The following is a 21,527-nucleotide window of genomic DNA, read 5'->3' as shown; positions in this document are numbered from 1 at the left end:
ACGGCAGTCTCTGTTGCATAACATGCTGCTTCTTGCCTCCTTCTGTTATTCCTTTCAGCACAGAATGCAAGCCTTATGGCTTTCCTATTCTAAATCTGAAGATGCTCTTTTTTTCGTTTGTTTTTCTGCAGAGGTTAAAAGCATGGAATACAAACAGCAAATCAAAGTTAGGGTAGATAAATAATACTAGCATCACTGAAGGTTGAACAAATACTTGTTTTGCTAATTTTAAATTTCTCTTCTCTCTCATGGATTGAAACATGTCTACCTTTCAGATGTATTGGTAATCAACCTTTCTTTGCAGCTCTGAGAGAATAGGAGTCATGGATAGTTTCACTGTTACCACACTAGGTATTAAGGCTGAATGAGATATTACATGATGACCAAAACACATGATTTCAGGCCAATCCAGCTCTTCTGGGCTTTAAAATATGCCAAAAACAACAAAATCCCCAGAGAGGTAAAGATTTACAAGTTAAAAAATACTCAAGGATAAATTTCAAAGATGTTTCCTACTTACTTCGCAGCAGAAATGCAGTGTGCTACAACATATACTGACAAAATGTTTGGAACCCGGAGTTGGTGCTGTGTTCATCCATTAATGAAAGGTCCAACAGAGTTCTTGCACATGCATGTTCTGGTAATTATAAATTCTGCAGCATGAGAGTTTTACCTTGAGTTCAGTAACTGTTCGTGATGATAATAAGACGTCATTTTCTTGGCCAAAGATTTAGAATTCAGCAGCAGCTTATTGTACTATCCTGTCACTTTTTCCTTGTATGTATGTATGTGTATTTTAAAAGCAAAACATTTAAAAAGCCCACAATTAATACTAATTACCCATATCAAATAGATGGATAAAACTCACATAGCTTTTGCCTGTTCTTTTCGACTACAAGTCATGTCAGTCTGAATAGCTTTTAAAAACTGGTATCTCCCAGGAGTGGCAGCTGCTCATATACTGGGCCCACAGAATGTTCTCTCCTCCAGTGTTTTAACTCATTTGGAGTTCGTTTTATTAGCTTGACAGAGGAGCTTCAAAGAAAACAAAGCATTAAGTTGGCAGAGCCTAAACAAGATTTTCCTTCAGGAAGGGGCTGGAAGCTTTGGGTGACAGTCTAATTGCTTTTAAGCCCCCAAAGAGGCCTCAGGCATGGAGTAAGAGTGTGTCAACATCAACAGGCCAAGTCAGCCAAAGAATTAACCAGGCAAAGTTCTAAAGACCCAACACATCACAGATCACTTCATATAGTTTTCAAAAGGAAATAAAAAAAAAAAAAATTATTGTCTGGCAGTCAGTATAGTCCTAACAGAGGTCACTCCCACAGTGCAAAACAGGCTCTTCCTCCACTCCAGCTGGCCAGGAGCTTCCTAACAGAGCTATACTTCAGGTCTTAAGCCATGTTGAGTTTCACACCCCACCCCTTCAAGCACACGGAGCAGAGCCCCTGCCATATACACACAGACCCAGCAAAAGGAGACACAGGAAACCATCAGATAGGCTATCTAGCACTGTCCTAGGAGAACAGGATTAAACAAACTGACTCTTTTTCAGGGGATATGGTAGTCATTCAAACACATAAGCCACCTGTCAAACTGCTTACTTCCACGTAGCCCTTTTGTATCTTCTAGATACAAAAGGGGAGAGAGTTACCCAGCAGAATTTCAGGCCATTCACAGTTTCAAAAATAATAATAACCAAAGGGTAATAGTAAATCTCCTCTCTATTGACTAACTCAATGAGAAATTTCTAGAAAACTGTGATTTAATAGTTCTTAAGTACTTGGTGTACAAAGAGTGAACTAAATATTTGTATTATGGGTTGATGATAACTTACTGGAATCATTACAATCTAAATCTGAAATTTAGCTAAGACTTTTAAAAAATTGAATATCAGAATTAATCTGTTAATTTATTATTAAACAAACAAAAAACAATAAATTGAAAGAAAATACATGTGTTTTATGGCTTTCTTTTATATTTGATCTTCATCATACAAGGGGAGGCATGTATTTGATAATGCTAGGGCATGATAATAATAATAATGATTTCATACAAAACTGTAGACAAGAAAGCGGAAATTGTTGCTGTTTCTATGGAAATTGGCATGTGCAATGTAATTACTTCTATTTGGCCGGTTAGGACATTGTGAGCCATTGGATGCAAATCTGGGCCTGGGAATGAGGCTGATACAAAGAAAAGAGCTCTGCAGTCCTTAGAAATGAGGTGGTGGTCATAGTCATAAAAAGTACTGAATTCATCCAAGCTCAATGTATAAATTTGGAAGAAAACTGGGACTGGGCTGAACGCAAATTGCTGTAATTATTACTATACTATTTTTATAGAGACTTTTTGTTAACGTATAGATCTCCTTGAAGATAGTGATGGTGTTTACTTGTCCCTCTATTCCCAACATTTAGTACCATGTTTGCACATACTAGTAACTACATAGATGTCCGATGAAGAGGAATTGTAGCTGAAGGACATCAGAAGTTATACTTAAAAACAGAAAAACTGTGTAAAGTGTCTAACAGTCTCTTTCTGTGTTCTGGGTCCCAGTATACAATTTTGAGAGAAGCTAAATATTATAAACAAAGGTCAAGATCAGGAAACAAAATAATGGCAGGCTGCAAAAAGGAAAATGATAATCAGGACTGTTGTTCAAGCAATGCTAGAAAATTATGCCTAGCCGAGCAGACGACTTAAACACCTAAGGCAGAATGAAAGTTTCTCTCTTGTCATTAAGTCCTCTATTCAATTACCATTTATCGGGGTAATTAAACACTGGAAAGTGATGCCAGGCTAATTGTTAGATTATGATAATTACACGTCTTTGCTATGCTACAGCTGATCAAAATAAGATGTGGTCCCGTGCACTTAGCCAAAGCTGCTCTGTAATCGTCAGACTTTCGTACAGAGCTAGGACATTTATTACTAATTCATTACAAATCAGGCGGAGAAGCTTATTATTAGTAATGCTTCTTCCCCCCCCACCCCCTACAGCCTCCTGAAACAAGACTCACAAAAGGTTAAGCACAAACTTCTGCCTCTCATTGGCCCATTTCCATCCCAATTACACAGCTGGGCAGCATTACGTGCCTCTATTTGAGAGGGTTCATCAGGCTGCTTCACAAAATCCTGCAACCGCCTAGCACATTGGCAGAAATATCCAAGACTCCTTTTCAGCCCCTGCCAACGGCTGTTCTGCTCTCAGTTGTGTCCCAGCAACCATGAGTTGGAAATCCAGAGGCTCTTTTGGTTTTGGGGCTCCCTCCTGCTCAGATCAGGCCTCAACCAGGCTGAGATACGCCCAGGGGTTTGCTCCAGTTAGCAGGACTCATGGGCAATACAGACTGTTCTCCACCTGCCTGACATCCAGTCTCTGTTCCTCAAGCCGGGGTCAAGAGAGGAAACCAACGTTCTCAGGAACCCTCCAGAATCACCTCGAAGCTATCAAATAAACTCAAATCTTCATAGAGAAAGACTAGAAGCAGTGCATTGTCCGTGGGCTTTACAAAGCCAGAGTTCCTGGCATACCTGGGGTTAGAAATCTCTCCTTCAACCCCTATACTAACTGCTCCAGGCCACTGTTGGAAGGCGGGAAGGCAAACCAGACATTTTATATTCTTCATTTGTCTTTATCCTGGTACTTTTGTGGTCTTTCCTGCAACCATCATCAGAATATGTTAGCATGACCCACTGCGAAGTGGAGGACGCATAGAGCATCAGGTTAAAAGTTTAGTAACTGCTACAACGTGCGTGTCATCGTATGGCTTTGTATTTTAGGATTTTTTTTCCTCTTATTTGAGCAGTATTACAGACTGAATGTTTATCTCCCCGACCCCAATTCATGTTTAAGCCCCAAACCCCAATGTGACTGCAGACAGGGTCTTTTGGAGGTAATTAAGGTTAAATGAGGTCACAAGGGTGGGGCCCTAATCCAACAGGATTAGTGTCCTTACATGAAGAGACAGCAGAGAGCTTGCTCTCTTTCTGCCATGTGAGGACTCAGTGAGAAGGTGGCTGTCCCCAAGAGAGTCCTGACCAGAAACCAACTCCTGCTGGATGTTAGTCTGGGAATTCTAGCCTCCAGAACCATGAGAAAATAAATCTCTATTGTTTAAGCCACCAGGTCTATGGCAGTGTTACTGAAGTCTGGGCAGGCTAATATAAGCAGTTTAACATGAAATTAGGGATACAGTGTGGAATGGGATGGTTTTGAATTACATTGCTCCCAGTGACTGCAGACGGATACAAACATCAATAAAAAAACAGCTAAATAAAAATGGCCAGAAAGGAAGGGAGCAAGGGAGAAGGAAGATGGCAGAGTTATGCCACTACCAGCACTTCTCATGATACCCTGCACATGGGAGAGACTCAATATCCGCTTGCTGCTCTGAGCAAATGGCTGCTCTGAGGCGAGAAGGCATGCTATTTTCCTAAGTAAGGACAGTTTCACCTCTGAAATTAACTCATGGCACTACGAAAACAACTGTATTATCACCTGGCAACTGTGTTATCTCACTGTTTCAGCAAGGCTTTCGCCCAGAGATAGAATGAAGGGTGTTACAGAAAAGTCACATATTCCATTTTACCCTTCCTTGACCCTGGAAATTAAAACAGAATATGCCACCACCCTTCAACAATTGTATTAAGTGCATTCTGGGGGCAAAAGAAACCATGAGCTACTTTGTTAACACCGGAATACATGAAACTGTCATTTCATGCACACATTTATTGGTGGCCTGTGGTTTAGACTGGGGAGCTGGGGAACAAAGGTACTTCAGTTCATCACATAAAAATGGTTTTGCACTACTTAGTATTATTATTTCCTCCCCACACTCATTAAAAGGATATCCATTCATACAGCTGGATCCTCTATTTACTTTTATAGCCTGGACCACAGAAAGATATATGCAAGAATAATGCAATCATAAAAAATAAGAAACTAATTGCTCTATCCCAAGGAAACATAAGGGGGAGAAAGAAATAAACAATTCACCATTTATTTCTCAGAAATAAATCTAAGCACTTTAGAGGATTCTCAAGTACTACAATATTTCTACCTACTTAAATGCTTGTCTATCTCAATGACAGAGAATATAGTTGCTTTTCTTTTCCCACCTTTCATCTTAATAAACTCTACTTTCAAAATGTCTATCTTGGAAAAGAACTATAGTTCAACGCAAGTGCACATGATCCTCCTACTGAACTTTTAGAATTTTTGGTATTGCTAGAAGCTCAAAATGAGCCACTTGTGGTGTGGACTGTGCGGTTTCAGAGGGAAGGGTAATGCCAAGACACAAGAGGATGAAATAAACAGATGATAATGGGCACTCCATGCCCATGACAACTCAGCACTCTGAGCTTTGAGAAGACAGGGTCACAACTCACTTTTCTCAGTATTCAGTAATGCAATCCCAGATCTCAAAGTTTCACAATGTACACATTAACATCTTATTGCTGTTCACACTGTTCAAAGCAGACAGAGACAGTGTGAGCTATTTTTGGTCACAAACTCAGTGTTGATGAGCTGGGTTAAAAAACAACACAGGGTTTACAAAACCTATGGGAGATATTACATGAGCCTGGGACTGAGTGCAGAATCTGTGTGCAATGTGAGGGTAAACGTTACTCTAATATAGCACATGAATTGATTTATTTTCAGAATAGGGTAATTTTACTTGCTGATGTTTTAATTCAACATCTGTGTATCTACCTTGTGCATGCCAAATATTTATCAAAATCATACCCCATTTTGCATGCTAAAAAAAGACTTTTTTTTTCCCCCAATTCTACAAATAGGAAGTATTTCTTTCAACTCTGTCTCTGGGATGCATAGGGCAAACATGGATTTCATCTTGGTATATCTCAGATTTCTGGCTCAGGACACTCTGTATCTGAGAAAAATTCACAATAGCCAAAATCCACTCAAGGATATTTTCAAATCCGGTCATTAATTAAAAACTATAAGTCATGGTCACTAAAAGTGCTGGTTCCTATGGTTCTGTAAACATGACTAGGGAAAATAACATATGTGATGGCCAGGTGAGCAGACTAGAAGCACAAACTACTAGGCTAATATTTTGTATACTCACTCTTGGTGGTGGTAAGCCTGCCCTGAAGCATGCACTAACATTCAGGGCTGGAGCAAGGGAGGATGGCGTCCTATCTGCAGAAACACCTTTTCCTTCCTTGTGTAGGTGGTGAAGCTGGGCTGGAATTGCATTTCCCACCATATGACTAGGACATGATCTGAAGTTTGCATATACTTCAATTTAGGGTTCTGAATCCTAAGAAGTTACAAATTATTCTAACTCACTAGAGGAAATGAAATGAAAATTAGGAGCTGTGGGAGGTGCCTTTTGTTTTTTTGTTTTAGTTTAAATATGAATTTCTAGCTAAAAGCTGAAAAAATATACTTCCATATGCATAGCATTTTCTGGTGAAGCATTAAATTTTGTTTATTTTCTAAATAAGGGTTGTGGCTTCTGGATATAATTAATATCTCTAAAGATGTCAGCGATGTTTGCAAGTATATGGAAACACGAAATACTGCAATTCTTTGACAATTAGGGCATTTAAAAATTCATATCACATGAGAAAACTGTGTTGATCCTAATGATGAAAAAAACTTATAGGACAACTCAAAATTAGACATATCACTCCTGATATTCTTTGAATCCCACATAAAACTTTTGATAATAGGTTTTGACTCAACAACAGCTACAACCTTCATAAGGGCATCAAAATCCTAACTCACCACTTCTTGAAAACACCAGGTTATTTGCCTTCATATTCTAGACCAATAACCTGGCTCCGTATTCGAGACACTACTGATGTTCACTAGTATTAACCTACAGTAATCATATAAATATACATAGCATGCATCAGCTTGCAAAGAGATGGCCGCTTTTTTTTTCATTGATACTTGGTTTTAGTAATTTCATAAGAACCCGACTTCTGAATCAAGACTACAGAAAGATACATTAGTAAAATAAAGTTTGAACTATCATCTTATCCCTCTGTTTCCTTTTAGAAATCTTAACTATCTAGTTTCTTTTTTGAAAATCTCCGGGGGAGAATTTCAGTCTAAAATAGTAGCTCTTTCCCAGGACCTATGAATGTCATTCAAAATTCAGTGCATAAAGAAATTATCTTTTCAAGGGCATCCAGCTTTTTAGTGTAGTTCAGAGCAATCCCCTCAGCCCTGCCCTATAAGAAGATCTGAGAGAAAAGTATAGAAAATTTAGCTATGTTTTCCTAGTAAAGTTGAGCTGATTGTATTATTGACTGTCTATTGCATTAGTAATTTCCAACTGAATTACAAACTGTTTCCCTGCATTATATTGCTATTGTTCAATACCATTTTCATTGCCCTAATGAAACAAAGCTATATAATATAACCATAAAATACTGATTACAGTTAACCATAATGGAAGACAGCTAAGGAAAGCCCCATTTTTAAAAATGAAGAAATGCTAACTCTCAGAAGACTTTTTTTTTTACTCTTTTGGTTTTCTGGATTAGGATCAAAACAACACTGACAAATTAATTTTTCTTTCTCTTCCAACAACAATACAGATGGTATATCCCCCAAGATAGAATTTCTAGACTTCCCAAAGAGCAAAAGTTCCCCAGGTACTTAAAAAAAAGAAAAAAAAAAACCTGTGAATTATACATGGATCTTAAAAAGCAGCTACCTCAAACCAGAATATTTTCTTTATATGAAAGAAAATATCCACATTTCCCCTGGGGTACAGGTTTCTCCCTGTCCGTAGGTGATCGCTTTGGAGAAGTACCGTTATGAAACCACTAGGGTCATTGCTTATTGGCCTATATTAAATCAACCAGCAACACAAATGATTAGGCTGCTATGCTGGGCAGGAGGCTGCCCAAATAAGATGGCTAATCTATAGCTGAGGTTTCTGACTTTTAGCAAAGGCAATGAAGATGACTTGGCAGCCCCTCCTATACCCAGCTCCTTTTCCATAGATAGAAGCAGTAAACAAAGAGATGGAAGGAACAGGACAAAGAGAAATTTCTTGGGTGTTGCCATTTATATGATGGCTACAAGCTGCAGTACCAGGCCCTTGCACGCCTGGTACTGTATCCTCTGACATGCACGCCAGATCCACTATACCCCTTCAAGAACAGAGCATGATTAGAGTAAGAGGGAACAGAGTATCATTCCCCAAGCATTTCTTGAGCTGAACTGAAGATGGTTAATGAAACTACTGAACAGTGCTGCAGTGGCAGCTGATCTGTGACTGCCCTTGTTCTAGGTGTTTAAACATTTAACATCTGAAAAATTATTTTTGCCATTTCTTCAGTAGATATGGTGTAAATGCCACATGTTCTCACTCATAAGTGAGAGCTGAACAATGAGAACACACAGACACTGGGAAGGGAACATCACACACTGGGGCCTGTTGGGGAATGGGGAGACGAGGCGAAGGAGAGCATTAGGACTAATACCTAATGGATGTGGGGCTGAAAACCTAGATGTCGGGTTGATGGGTGCAGCAAACCACCATGGCACATGTATACCTATGTAACAAACTTGCACATTCAGCACATGTATCTCAGAACTTAAAGTAAAATAAAACAAAAATTTAAAAGATACTGTGTAAATGTAAAGTACCCTGGAAATGCCTGAATGTCAAGATCAGAGACTAGCTCCTCCAAGACTAACTCTGATAATGGAACAATCCTTCTTCTTCCAGAGATCACTGGTAAGTATTCATGTATCTATGAGAACATGGATGACAATATCATGTGGACACAACATGCTGAGTGCTACATACTATATTTGATGCACTGATCTGATGCCAGTGGCTCAGAACAGTTTCCTCAATGTTTAATTTACTTGCATTTTCTCATTTCTGAACTCCTGAAAAAAGCTAAAAATACATCAGGGTGGTATCTGTTAGACCTCTTTCAATAATGTGTATTGCTTGAAAGATGAAAGAGAACATGCATTTATCTTTTCCTATTAACGTGCTAATTTATGCAAGTTCATTTGCCTTTTGCATCTATTGATTGCATTCTTGTTGTCTCATCCTCCGTACTCCATTAGAATCCTCGCCGACTTAACAATAATGCAAAGGCAGACAAAATTTGTACAGATTTTTACATGCTTTTGCATCTATAGCCTATTTAAAAGTTTGCATAAGCAAGACAGTGTAAGTAGAAATTATGGGCAACATGAAAAACTATTTCACATCATTGCATCAGAAAGAAAATCTCAGAGAAGATGAGAATACTTAATGGTTGAACTTCTCTTTTCAATTTTAAATAGTCATGGCTGAACATTTGAAAAGAATCTTGTGCTTCAGGCATGCCGAAATTAAAATAGAAGCGCAATTTGAGATTACAGTTTATAAAACCAGTAAGCACAGCTGCTATATGCAGGACAGGAATGGCCCTCCTTTTCCAAATCCATTTGTGTAAGTCCAACTTTGAAGTAAAATTTTCTTTACTATGAAAACTAGCAATAGGACATAGCCCTGGGAGAATAATTTTCTGACACGGTTTACTATTTATTTGCTCCCAGACTCAAAGAATGCTTGATTTCCTGCTTCATTGGGAATATATACATATTAATTGGTTTAAATGCTTTCTGTTTATGGGGTCAAGCAAACAAGTCTAATTTTAGTTTCAGGAACAATGATAAAAAAACTTATTTAAATATTAAGTGACATAAATACTGTTTATTATAGGACAAGAGTACAAAGACTTCCATTTAAAAAAATTTTTTGGAGATAGAGTCTCACTCTGTCAACTAGGCTACAGTACAGTGGTGTGATCTCTGCTCACTGAAACCTCTGCCTTCCAAGTTCAAGTGATTTTCATGCTTCAGCCTCCCTAGTAGCTGGGATTACAGGTGCCCACTGTCATACTCGGCTAATTTTGGTATTTTTAGTAGACACAGGGTTTTGCCATGTTGGCCAGGCTGGTCTTGAACTCCTGACCCCAAGTGATCTGCCTTCCTGGGTCTGCCAAAGTGCTGGGATTACAGGTGTGAGCCACCACACCTGGACTCAAAGATTGCCACTTGAGATGTAACTTTAAACTCCAAAGAGTATTTTAACCCACTTTGTACAGGGCACACGTGTGCTCTATGGAAAGGTTTATAACTCTTCCTTCTTGTCTTCATTTCACTAATATATCTATTTCCTAAAGGAAGAGGGGAAATGTGAAGGTCCAGTGAGAATCTGGTCTCATCCTCCAGGTAATTACTGGCATCAGAGATTTGACAATGGAGAAATCAAAAGATGCTCATGAGTCCACACAAAAGGAGGCTTCTCTGCTTATTGAGGATTCTGGAGTTGTTCAGGCAGGGATGTTCAACAGAGGCAGAGGGATACCTGGCAGGTGTGGAGTTCAGCCACCCAGACCTCTCTAAGGATGGCTGCAAATAGCACAAGATGTCCACGAACACTAATAGGTGTCCTCTGAACCACTTGGGAGGTGTCACTAATAAAAAGTGGAAATCAAAATGGAAAGAAAATTTCACCTCTAATCCTTCTTGTGGCACCTGGCTTTTTCAGTACATATGGTACATAAAGTTTGCTAATGTCTGGTGGTTATCATGCATATCAGAGTTGATTAAAGATGTTTCAACTTTATCTTCATTTTTCAGACTTTATAGACATCCATCTGATAACTGAGAATAAACAACTATCTTATTGGTTGTGGCAGGCAGTGCAGGAAAGAGAAAAGAATACACAGTCATCTACCTATCTTTGAATCTGGGCTCCGCTGCTACTAACTGTGTCACCTTGGCAGGTTCCATGACCTCGCCACATCTCAGGCTCCTCACTTGTAACATCAGAACATAACACCTCTCTCCTAGGACAGTTAGGATTAAATGTGTAAACTAAACGAACAAATAAATGAGGACTAAAAGTACAGTGCCTAGTACAGTGCCTGGCAAATGCTAAGTGCTCAGTACATAGTAAAACAAGGTAACAAGGTCAGAGGAGTATGTTCAACTGTATTATTTATGTAACTAAAAAGGGTATTTTTTACCACTAAAAGAAATTTTAATTCTTTGAAAAGCATCTTGAGAATCTCAAAGATCCTGCAAAATAAAAATTTCAACAGTCATTATAACATATCTTGAGTAGGCAGAGTGTAATTTTTGTTTATGAAGTGAGGAAAAGCGATTTCTAAATCTTTAGAGAGGCTGGGAGTGGTGGCTCAAGCCTGTAATCCCAGCACTTTGGGAGGCTGAGATGGACGGATCACAGGTCAGGAGATTAAGACCATCCTGGCTAACATGTGAAGCCTCATTTCTACTAAAAATACAAAAAATTACCCGAGCATGGTGGCACACACCTCTGGTCTTAGCTACTTGGGAGGCTGAGGCAGGAGAATCGCTTGAACCCAGGAGGCAGAGGTTGCAGTGAGCCAAGATCTCAAGACCGAGTGAGACTCTGTCTCAAAACAACAACAACAGCAACAGCAACAACAACAACAGAACAAAACTTTAGAGAATGGAGAAGAAGACTGATTTTCTCGAGGGGACTGTGTATGCACTCACAAAGGAAACTCAGTCACCTTCTAGAAGTGTGCAGGATATATAAATACACAGAGGAAGGGTAGGCAGTTGCCTCTGTGAGGTGATTCTGGGACACAAAGACAATCTTTAAACAAAACTGCCTTTCCAAAAGTGAATGTCAATCCTTAAATATGTGTAAAACGTTACTTTGGTTGGGAGGAAAATCATACTTGCCAGCTAATGCATTAACATATTTTCATCTCTCTGACCCATTAATACCTGTCTCCCAGCAGAGTTAAGACCCCTGAGAGACTGGTGATCACAGTGGGTAAGTTTTTATGAGAAGGGAGCCTCAGGAAAGGGGAGCCAGACTGAATGACAGAGCGACGGGGTGACAACAGAGGGACAGGGTGACAACAGAGGAACACTGAGACTTTGCAGTTCTGCTGAGGTCAGCTCAACAGACTAAGTGTCTTCACACTGCATTAGACTAAATAATGTTTCTTGACAAGAAGGGCTGTTTTAACTTAAACTTTAAAATTACACTGCATCTGAGCAATATGATATTCGATTGACCTTCTATTCTTTCCTAATTTGATTGACTTTTCACATATTTATGTCCTATCTCTCTTGTGAATTAATTCATTCAAGACAAGTATATTGATTGCCTCCTGTGGCTCAGGCTTTGTACTTACAGGTGGAGAAACAGAAATGAACCAAGACATAGTCCTGCCCTAGGGAAACTGACAGTCTAATGGGGAAGGCAGTCATACAAATAAATCACTCCAATAAAGTGCTATAAATGTAAGAGAAATGTGTACCAAATGATGTAGAACACAGTAAACAGCAAAAGACTTCAAAAGTTCAGAAATACAGAAGAGCCAGATTTGCAGGATGAACCAAGGGGAGGAGGACTTCTCAGGCAAGGCAAACTGTACAAACACAAAGAAATGTGAAAGCAAGGACTGTGTTGAGAGCAAATGAGACCACCAAAGGAGGTTAAAACCTTATTTTGAAAAAAGGATTTTGACAGGCAATTAAGAACAAGGGAAATTTTTTAAGAAGGTGCAGAACGTGATTGGATTTGTATGTTAAAGTGGTCCTGTTAGTCCAGGAGAGGACAGACTGGTTGGAGAGGAAGCTCAGAGTAGGAAGATCATTAAAGAATCTATTGCACTAGACCAGGCAAACAAACACACAGACCTTGCCAGCTTCGGATGAGAATTCCTTACTCCTTGGCACCTGCCAATAAACTATTCACTTATTCATCCATTCAGCAACTATTTGTAGAGGCCCTATTGTATGCCAGATACTGGCACTGTGGAAAGCTACAAAATACGTTACACATAAAAGCTTCACTTCAGCTTCTTATGACTACATAGACATGATGAGAGTTTGAAATTGATTATTTGTGGCCTTAAGGAAAAGGAGATGGAAAAGAGGAAGGTTACACGGAGGCAGGAATATCAAGAGAAGGTTAAAAATAATACCCAGGACGGGGTGCTGTGGCTCATGCCTGTAATCCCAGCACTTTGGGAGGCCGAGGTGGGTGGAGCACAAGGTCAGGAGTTTGAGACCAGCCAGGCCAACCTAGTGAAGCCCTGTCTCTACAAAAATACAAAAAAATTAGCTGGGCGTGGTGGCAGATGCCTGTAATACCAGCTACTTGGGAGGCTGAGGCAAGAGAATCACTTGAATTTAGGAGGCGGAGGTTGCAGCGAGCTGAGATCACACCACTATACTCCAACCCAGGGGACAGTGCGAAACTCTGTTTCAAAATAAATAAATAAGTAAATGAATAAATGAAGTGAAATGAAAAATAATCCCCAACATTGGTTCATTATTTTACAGCTCTTACATTGACTGTGAAGGGCACTGTGGGGTAGAGAGGTGGTGAGGGTCTGAAAGAGTAGTGCGTATGAGGTGAAAGAACTGGGTTTAAATACTTTCCCTGTATCTCAGTTTTGTAAAAAAAAAAAAAAAAATGAAAACTCGTTGTCTTAAAGGTTCTATAACACTTTCAGTTTTGCACATGGAACATACACAATAGTCAGCACATACCTGGTGACTGAATTATTTTAGAAGTCAAATGATATGATTTAGTAGAATACTAAGACTACAGTTAATTCTGCTCCTGGATTTCCATTCATCACGTCCATTTCAGCAAGTGAAGAGCAGCTATAACCAAATGGCAAAAGCTGGCAGAGTGTCCAATGCCTAGGGCCACAAGGAGGCCATAAGGATTGAATGTCTAGTGACTGGTTGGAAGAGTGAAGCCAAAAATATGGCTAAAAACACTTAAAAAAAAGGATTCTACTCTTTCCTCATGGAAAGTGGCAGAACTAGGGACAATTTAGGCAATGACAACTCATAGAAATGTCACCAGATGAAAAGCTACAAGAGAAGATGTAGCTTATCACATCCTCCTTGCCCCCCGCGACCTACACCAGCTCTGAACCCTTCCAGGAGCTAAAGCATCACAACAGGAAATGACAAGTATAATGATGAGAAAACCAGTGAGGTCACCATTTAATAATTTTCCCCAAGTATTTTCTGCACTGCTTCATGGAGTATTGTAACACCCAAAGTCCTTAAGAAGCTCTCTAGGTTCCAACATTTCTGACAGAGGAATATAAATAAATAATGTACACTTAATCAACATTGTTTTACCGCTGCTACCTCCTACTAAAACTGATAGAAAACATCCGCATTACTGTCTCAGGACAAGTAAACGTCTCCTCTTCCAAAGTCTTTCGAAGGGTAATGAGATGCCTTAAGCACAGGGAGAATTTAAGATTTTGTCCATCTCTGAAACTGTTGACAATACATTAAGCAGATGGAGGTCATTCCTTTGTTTCTCTAACTTTCCCTTTCGGCTCTGATGAAGGAGATGCTGACATAAATGTTTTTGTTGTTTTGCATGGCAGATGGACTTGCAGAGCTCAAAGGTGAAGCAAATCATCTCCTTGCAAATGATGGGTTATTTTTGCCAATAAATTTGTATTGACTATGACAAAAAGCTGTGAAATATTTATGTGCCTTGATTTCTGCATGAGGAGGAAGGACGGGAGTTGTAAGAGAGGGAATGGCTCTGCCACAAAATTTTTTTGGTCATTTTGATTCATTGAAACAAAATGGTTTAAGCACCCTGGGACTCCCTCATGTTTGTTTGGGCTTCCAAAGGCAAAGTTCTTCCCTCCTCCAGATGACAGCAAAACCTTTATTTCTTTGAAAACCGGCGCCATCAGCCTCACTGTGACAAGATTTAAGTAAAGTAGCAGAACTGGAATTGTGAAATGCCTGCTGCCATGCTCCCTCTCCGGCTTCCTTTTAAACTAGTAGTTTTGTTGACTAAATATTTTCTCCTATTGTGTCCTTAAGCATGCTCAAAGCATTAATTCACATATAATATTCAAGAGTGCCTAATGCCTCAAAGTATTGCTCAGTAACTCCAATGTTTTTCTACTTTTGCTCCTAAAATTTTGCCTATAATTGATACAAGCATGAAACCCTGAACAATTAGAGGGCTAAGGGTGAAAGCCAGGGCACTCGATTTATGTTGTTCATCTACTAAATATGCCAACAAAGTATCCATTATTTCACATGAACCAGACTCTGTTTTGTAAGAGACACTGGGAATGTTTAGAATTCTAAAATTATATGGTATTGTTGAGGTCAGTCAGAGACCACTCAAACCAATGAGGATATGAGAGTTATGCTTATATGTGCCAATTCAAATGTAATATTAAACAGTCACAATGCTTTATTTTTTGTCCCATTTCTTAGGAGAACAAAGGTAAAGATTCTGGAGGCTTTTCATTGTCTTTAGACAACTGCAAGAAATTCAGATCTTTGTGGTCTTGGCATTTGATCTTGAATGTTAATCCCTCAGGAAGTCAGAGAGCTTTCTTTGCAATGTCTAGAAGAACATACTATTCTATAGCATAAGAGCTGTAGGTCTTACCAAGATGGAAAACGTTAAATATAGTTTATTAGACTATTAAAAGTTTATGACATCACTTCACTATTTTCTGGTATTCATCAATAAGCCCCCATTGATCTCTATAGAAATCTCAATGTAGCCTCTTGTACAGTAATACCTATGTGCTCAAGCTTCAAAGATCCATTTACTTCACATGTGTAATTTCCCCACTTACTCCTGCTGAGATAATACCCTTGGTTTAATTGCCCATAGAGCAACTGGATAAATCAACTATGTTGGTTTGTATTAGCTGTCTATGCATATGTGTAAAGCGAAAAAAAAAAGCAAGATTGTTCAAGTCATTAGCTGCAAAAACTAGAATAAAAAGTTTTTTCCTGGCTGGGCATTATGGCTCATACCTATAATCCCAGCACTTTGGGAGGCCAAGGCAGGTGAATCACAAGGTCAGGAGTTTGAGACTAGCATGGCCAATACAGTGAATCCCCGTCTCTACCAAAAATACAAAAATTAGTTGGGCATGGTGGTGGGTGCTTGCAGTTCCCATCTACTCAGGAGGTTGAGGAGGAGAACTGCTTGAACCTGGGAGGCTCTGGAAGTTGCAGTTAGTTGAGATCACACCACTGCACTCCCGCTTGGGCAACAGAGAGAGACTCCATCTCAAAAGGAAAAAAAATTTTTTTTCTATGAACCACAAATAGACCCAACCAATATTTCTAAATTTTACAAAACGAAAAAAAATCATTTAAAAATACACTTGGAGATATCAACTACTTCATTGTTTTGGAGGCAGAGAATAAATAATCTCGATAGATAGACAGATAGGTTGATCGATTTATCGCCAAAGAGAAAACGATGGTGAATGGATGAATTAACAGGTGAATAAGTAAAAGCCTAAACGAATGAGTGAACAAATGCGCAGAAAAAGGCACATAAATTATATAAACCTGTATTCACCTAAGAAATGTCAGACTTATCAGGAAACAATAGGTACTGGAGAGGCTGTGGAGAAACAGGAATGTTTTTACGATGTTGGCTGGAATGTAAATTAGTTCAACCATTGTGGAAGACAGTATGGCAATTCCTCAAGGATCTAGAACCAGAAATACCATTTGACCCAGAAATCCCATTACTGCATGTATATCCAAAGGAATATAAATCATTCTATTATAAAGACACATGCGCATGCGTGTTTATTACAGCACTATTTACAATAGCAAAGACATGTGACCAAACCAATTGCTCATCAATGATAGGCTGGATGAAGAAAATGTGGTACGTATATACCATGGAATACTATGCATCCATAAAAATGAATGAGATCATGTAACTTAGAGACATGGATAAAGCTGGAAGTCATCATCCTCAGCAAACTAACACAGGAACAGAAAAGTGAACACTGCCTATTCTCACTCATAAGTAGGAGCTGAACATTGGGAACACATGGAAACAGAGAGGGAAACACCACAAATCAGGGCCTGTTCGGGGATGAAAGGTGTGAGGGGAAGAAACTTAGAGGACAGGTCAATAGGTACAGCAAACCACCATGGCACACGTATATCTATATAACAGACCTGCACATTCTGCACATGTATCCCTTTTTTTTTTCTTTTAGAAGAAATTAAGAAAAAAAAAAAAAAAGAAATGTCAGACTTATACAGCTGACATTACTTTATAGAAATTCTAGCCTATTTTCCCTTAATGGTCAGTGCTATGATAAAAGAAAAATCTCTTTACAGGCTGAGCACAATGGCTCATGCCTGTAGTCCCAGCACTTTGGGAAGCTGAGACGGGTGGGTCACTTGAGCCCAGAAATTTGAGACCAACCTAAGCAACGTAGCGAAACCCTGTTTCTACAAAAAATTTTAAAAAATTAGCCAGGTTGGTGGTGTGCATCTGTAGTCCCAGCTATTTGGGAGGGCTGAGGCAGGAAAACTGGTTGAGCCCAGGAGGTCAAAGCTGCAGTGAATTGTGATTGAGCCATTGTACTTACTCCGGCCTGGGCTTAGAATGAGGCCCTGTCTCAGAAAAAATTTTGAAAACTCTTGTATACAACAAATTATTATCTCATATGTTTTAAACCTTTAAAGAATCATTTTCTAATTGAGCTTCCAGGTATTACATTACACAGCTAGGAAAACTCATATATGTACAGACATGCATACACACAGAGGCCTGACTCCAAAACATAAAATATTTCAGTAAAATACCTTAATCCTTCAAATAAGTGAAAAGAAAACTTGCCTGGTCTGATTTCTTTCTCTATTCTTTAAAAAAAAAAAACTTAAATGAATGTTGTATACATATAAGAATAATAAGCCCTACACTGTTTTAAATAAATCTCTCTTTGATCTTCTGGCTTCTTTCTAAAGACACTTTACTTCTCAATAACAATATACTATTAAACTGGATATTGAAATACATAATGTATATTTGATTACAAAACCCTAGAACATAGTCGCATTCTAGACAGAGTTCTAAAATTGACAGAATGTTCAGACAGAAATATGTGAAGGCTATTTAGACATATTAGATATTAAAGGAATTGATAAAAATCATTGCTTTTTTATTTTAAAACTTTCAGTAGCTGGTAAAGTCAGACAATGACTACCAGAGTAATATAATAAATAAATTTTATATTTAGAACAAAATTTATTTCATCTGAAAAATATGAAAATGTATTATTGCTAAATGGGTCTTATGTCATTCTGATTTAAGTATAGCTTAAAATATGCTGAGCCTATTATATATGGGACACTTTCTTATGCACTGTATATATATTCATTTTACATGGGAATTAAACTCTATAAATTGAATTCCATACGTGCATAAGTAAAGAAACAAATAGAAATCTATTTATAGGTAATTGATTTCATGATTTTTGGAGTTGACTAGGTGATTTTTAAGCAGCACTAGCAATAGGTCTGCTAAGTTTCTACTTTTGAACATTTCTATACCTTGTGGTCTCAATTTAAAATAAACGAGAAATCACAAATTCAGGCAACGCTAGAGATGAAAGGCAGACTTCGGCAGCAGCAGGTGGAGCGGAGGAGGTATTATTGAAATACTTGTTGATATGATTCAAGAGTGCTCAAGGCCATCTGATGCTAAGGGCCACAAGCAAAATCAGCAGAGGCCTAACCTGACTAATTGTCTCCCCTGATTGTGACAGTTTTGATTAGAAGAATAATCAGCTCTCAGCAGCCTGTAGGTAAAAATGCCAACTGAAGGGGGTGGGGGTGAGGGGGAGGGAGAGAGACAGAGAGAGAGAGAGAGAGAGAGAGAGTGACAGAGAGAGAGAGAAAGAGAGACAGAGAGAGAGAGAGTGTGTGTGTGTGTGTGTGTGACGTACAGCAGAATGAATGCCAGATCAATATTAACCCACTCTTAAAACATTAAAGGGGTTCCAATATGAACAAAAGCCAATAATTCCCTTCATAACTAGCATGAACATTTTTCCTTCTGTCACTTCATAATTGCTTTTATACAGTCTAAGTCAAATGCTGATATTCAGGCTTTCTGAAAGTCCAAATGCATTCATATTTTGTCACTGTAAATTGAAGTCATACAATTCTACAAGTCATTTTTGAGTCGTTACTTTAAAACACTTTATATTAAACTCAAAAGGATATTGTTTTAAGATAAATAAGTAAAATTTTTCCTTAAAGCTTTTTCTACTATTTCATCAATATGTTAATGTCTAAAAATTATACCTTTTCTTGAAAATAAAGATTAAGAATATTTAATCATCCGAAGGGTTACATTAAAATCAGCCGTAGTCATCATTTGAAGCTTTACCTTTTGATCCTCTGCTTTTTTCAGATAACCAGTCTCTCAGTTTTGTGTAAAGAATCTTAGACTAAATGGCAATTTACTTCAATTACTATTTCTATGTTAGAAATTTTTAAATCTCAAGATTTAGAAATATTAAATATCCTGAAATTATTAAGCTCTTAAAGGTGAAAATTTGGGGAAATTTTATAATATGCAAATACTAACATTTTTTAGTGCCCATAAAAAAAGCCATGGTCATTTGGTTCGTGGAGAATGTAAAATGTATACTTTATTTGCTTACAAATTTATCACACTTAGTATATTTAGATAAAGGCAGGGACGGAAAGAGGCAGAACATGATTCAGAAAAAAAATGTATAAATCTTCTGTAAATTTTAGTTTTATTTCCGCTGCGGCTATGAGACAGTGAGAGGGAACAAGAGCAAGAGTAAGTAGAGAGGGAGAGAAGGTTTTAGGTCTCAAGAGCTGAAACTGGATTATTTTAAGCTCCATTCCATGAACAGAGGTGATTTTATCTTCAGCTAAGTGTTTAAAGGCATCTGATAACACTAAATGCGGATTTCCATCTACCTGCTGGACTCAACAAAATCTCAAACCCTCAACTAGTACCTCCAAATGTAACTGTCAGTCAGCTGATGTCAAAACCTTATGTCTTTTCCATGACCTTACACATCTGGTCCCTGTCAGTGTCAACGAGGTTTGTTGGATGTGGTGTCACGGCAGGCAAATGATTTATATACACAGACCCAAAGATCTCAGGGCTCCTTCAGAGGATGCATTTCATCTGGTGTACTTGCCATCAACAAATGATTGACTGAAATTAAACAAAATCTTACATCCTGAAACGTGAGCATTCTCTACTCCCACTCTTCACTTGGATCATGAATATATTTAGTTAGCTGGGGAGTTCACAAAAGACCCATGTCAACAGTCTATTAGTGAGACAGAAAAAAATGCACATTAAACACCTCCATGCTTTAGCCTCTGACCTCCTTAAGCTGGCACATTTTTAAAATTCTTTGTGGGATAAGGAATTACTAAGCAGCCGTTCTGGAAACTCATGAGCAGCTGGTGATCAAGTCCACCCAGCATTTCCCTTTGCAAATCTTCAATTAAAGGAAGAAGACCTTCAGAAGTGAGTGTTGCCTTTATCAAATAAATTATCTAAACTGCATCAGATTAGAACCAAAAAAAAATTCCTCATTCTTGTCTTTCACCTTTTTATTTCATCTCCTTAGGACAGCGCACAGACATATGAGGCACCCAAAATATCTTTCTTTGCTGTTAAAGTTTATTGTTGCAATCTGGTTATGGATAATTCTTTCCACTTTACTCAGTGTAAATTATTCTTTTTCACAAGTCTCATAATGAACTGTAAAACTAACACTATGGTCCAGTTAGCATTAGCATATGTTGAGAACAACTTTAATGCACAGCTGCCCTGACTGGGTACAGCCAAACTTTTGATTTTTGAGTGCTTCCTGAAGGAAAATGCCATCCACTGCCTAGAAATGCTTCATACTCTGCTGTTGTTTGATTAACACAGTTTTAGCTTTGACAGACATAATACAATGTTAAAGACACTAATTGTCTCTTAAACTTAGAACTCTTAATTGAAAAAGAATTAGGAACCTGGTGAATGGTTACAGGTCCATATTCCACATGGAGAGGGCTAATTAAGAGCTCTGGGGTGATGGGGTGGTGGTTTAGCTCCTAAAAGGAGGTGTCCATATATATCAATCTAAAGTTAATTTAACCTAAGCTAACTAGGGTGTGATTTATATTTTTATCCCAGAGCTCTAGGCCATTTCCCACAGCTCTTTCTTTTAACATGTTGAAACTTGCTTAAACACTGAAGGAAGAAAAAAAGTAAGTAATGATTGTTTAGGTAATGTCAGGGTGGTGCAGATCGGCTCTTGAAGAAGCCAGCTGTTCATGCACTGTCATCTATCCAAGCAGGCTTGTTCAAACATGCAAAGCAGTGGGCTACAGTGCTTCCCATCTATCTAGGTAAAGGTATAAAAAGTGGCATGTGTAGCAGCCAGCAAACAGGAGCAAAATCTTTTCAGATCTTGCTAAGCCTCTAGAGAGCTGAAAAACATTCCATTTTAAGAGAGATGTTTTGAAACCAAGTGCTGTTGCAACTGTGCCAATGGTTAGGGCATGTGTCTATCTTAGTTGAACAAACCACGCTTGTCCCAGCAAATCAATCTGGCTCTGCTGCTGCTTTGGATGGAGCTGATCTATATCCTTCTGCATCCCTCAATGCTCACCTCCTGTCCAGATG

At 38.5% G+C, this 21,527-nt stretch overlaps 1 protein-coding gene across 5 annotated transcripts in view; it reads right to left on the bottom strand.

The window, feature by feature from the left end:
• The window catches only part of EFNA5 (ephrin A5), a 293,503-nt gene that overhangs the window by 58,320 nt on the left and 213,656 nt on the right, over nt 1-21,527 (bottom strand). The gene's annotated exons all lie outside the window — the stretch shown is intronic.

The sequence above is a fragment of the Saimiri boliviensis genome, chromosome 1 (assembly GCF_048565385.1).
Source record: "Saimiri boliviensis isolate mSaiBol1 chromosome 1, mSaiBol1.pri, whole genome shotgun sequence".
Lineage (NCBI taxonomy): Eukaryota > Metazoa > Chordata > Mammalia > Primates > Cebidae > Saimiri > Saimiri boliviensis.
Note: the sequence above shows the minus strand (reverse complement) of the source record. Positions and strands in the feature narration are given on the sequence as shown.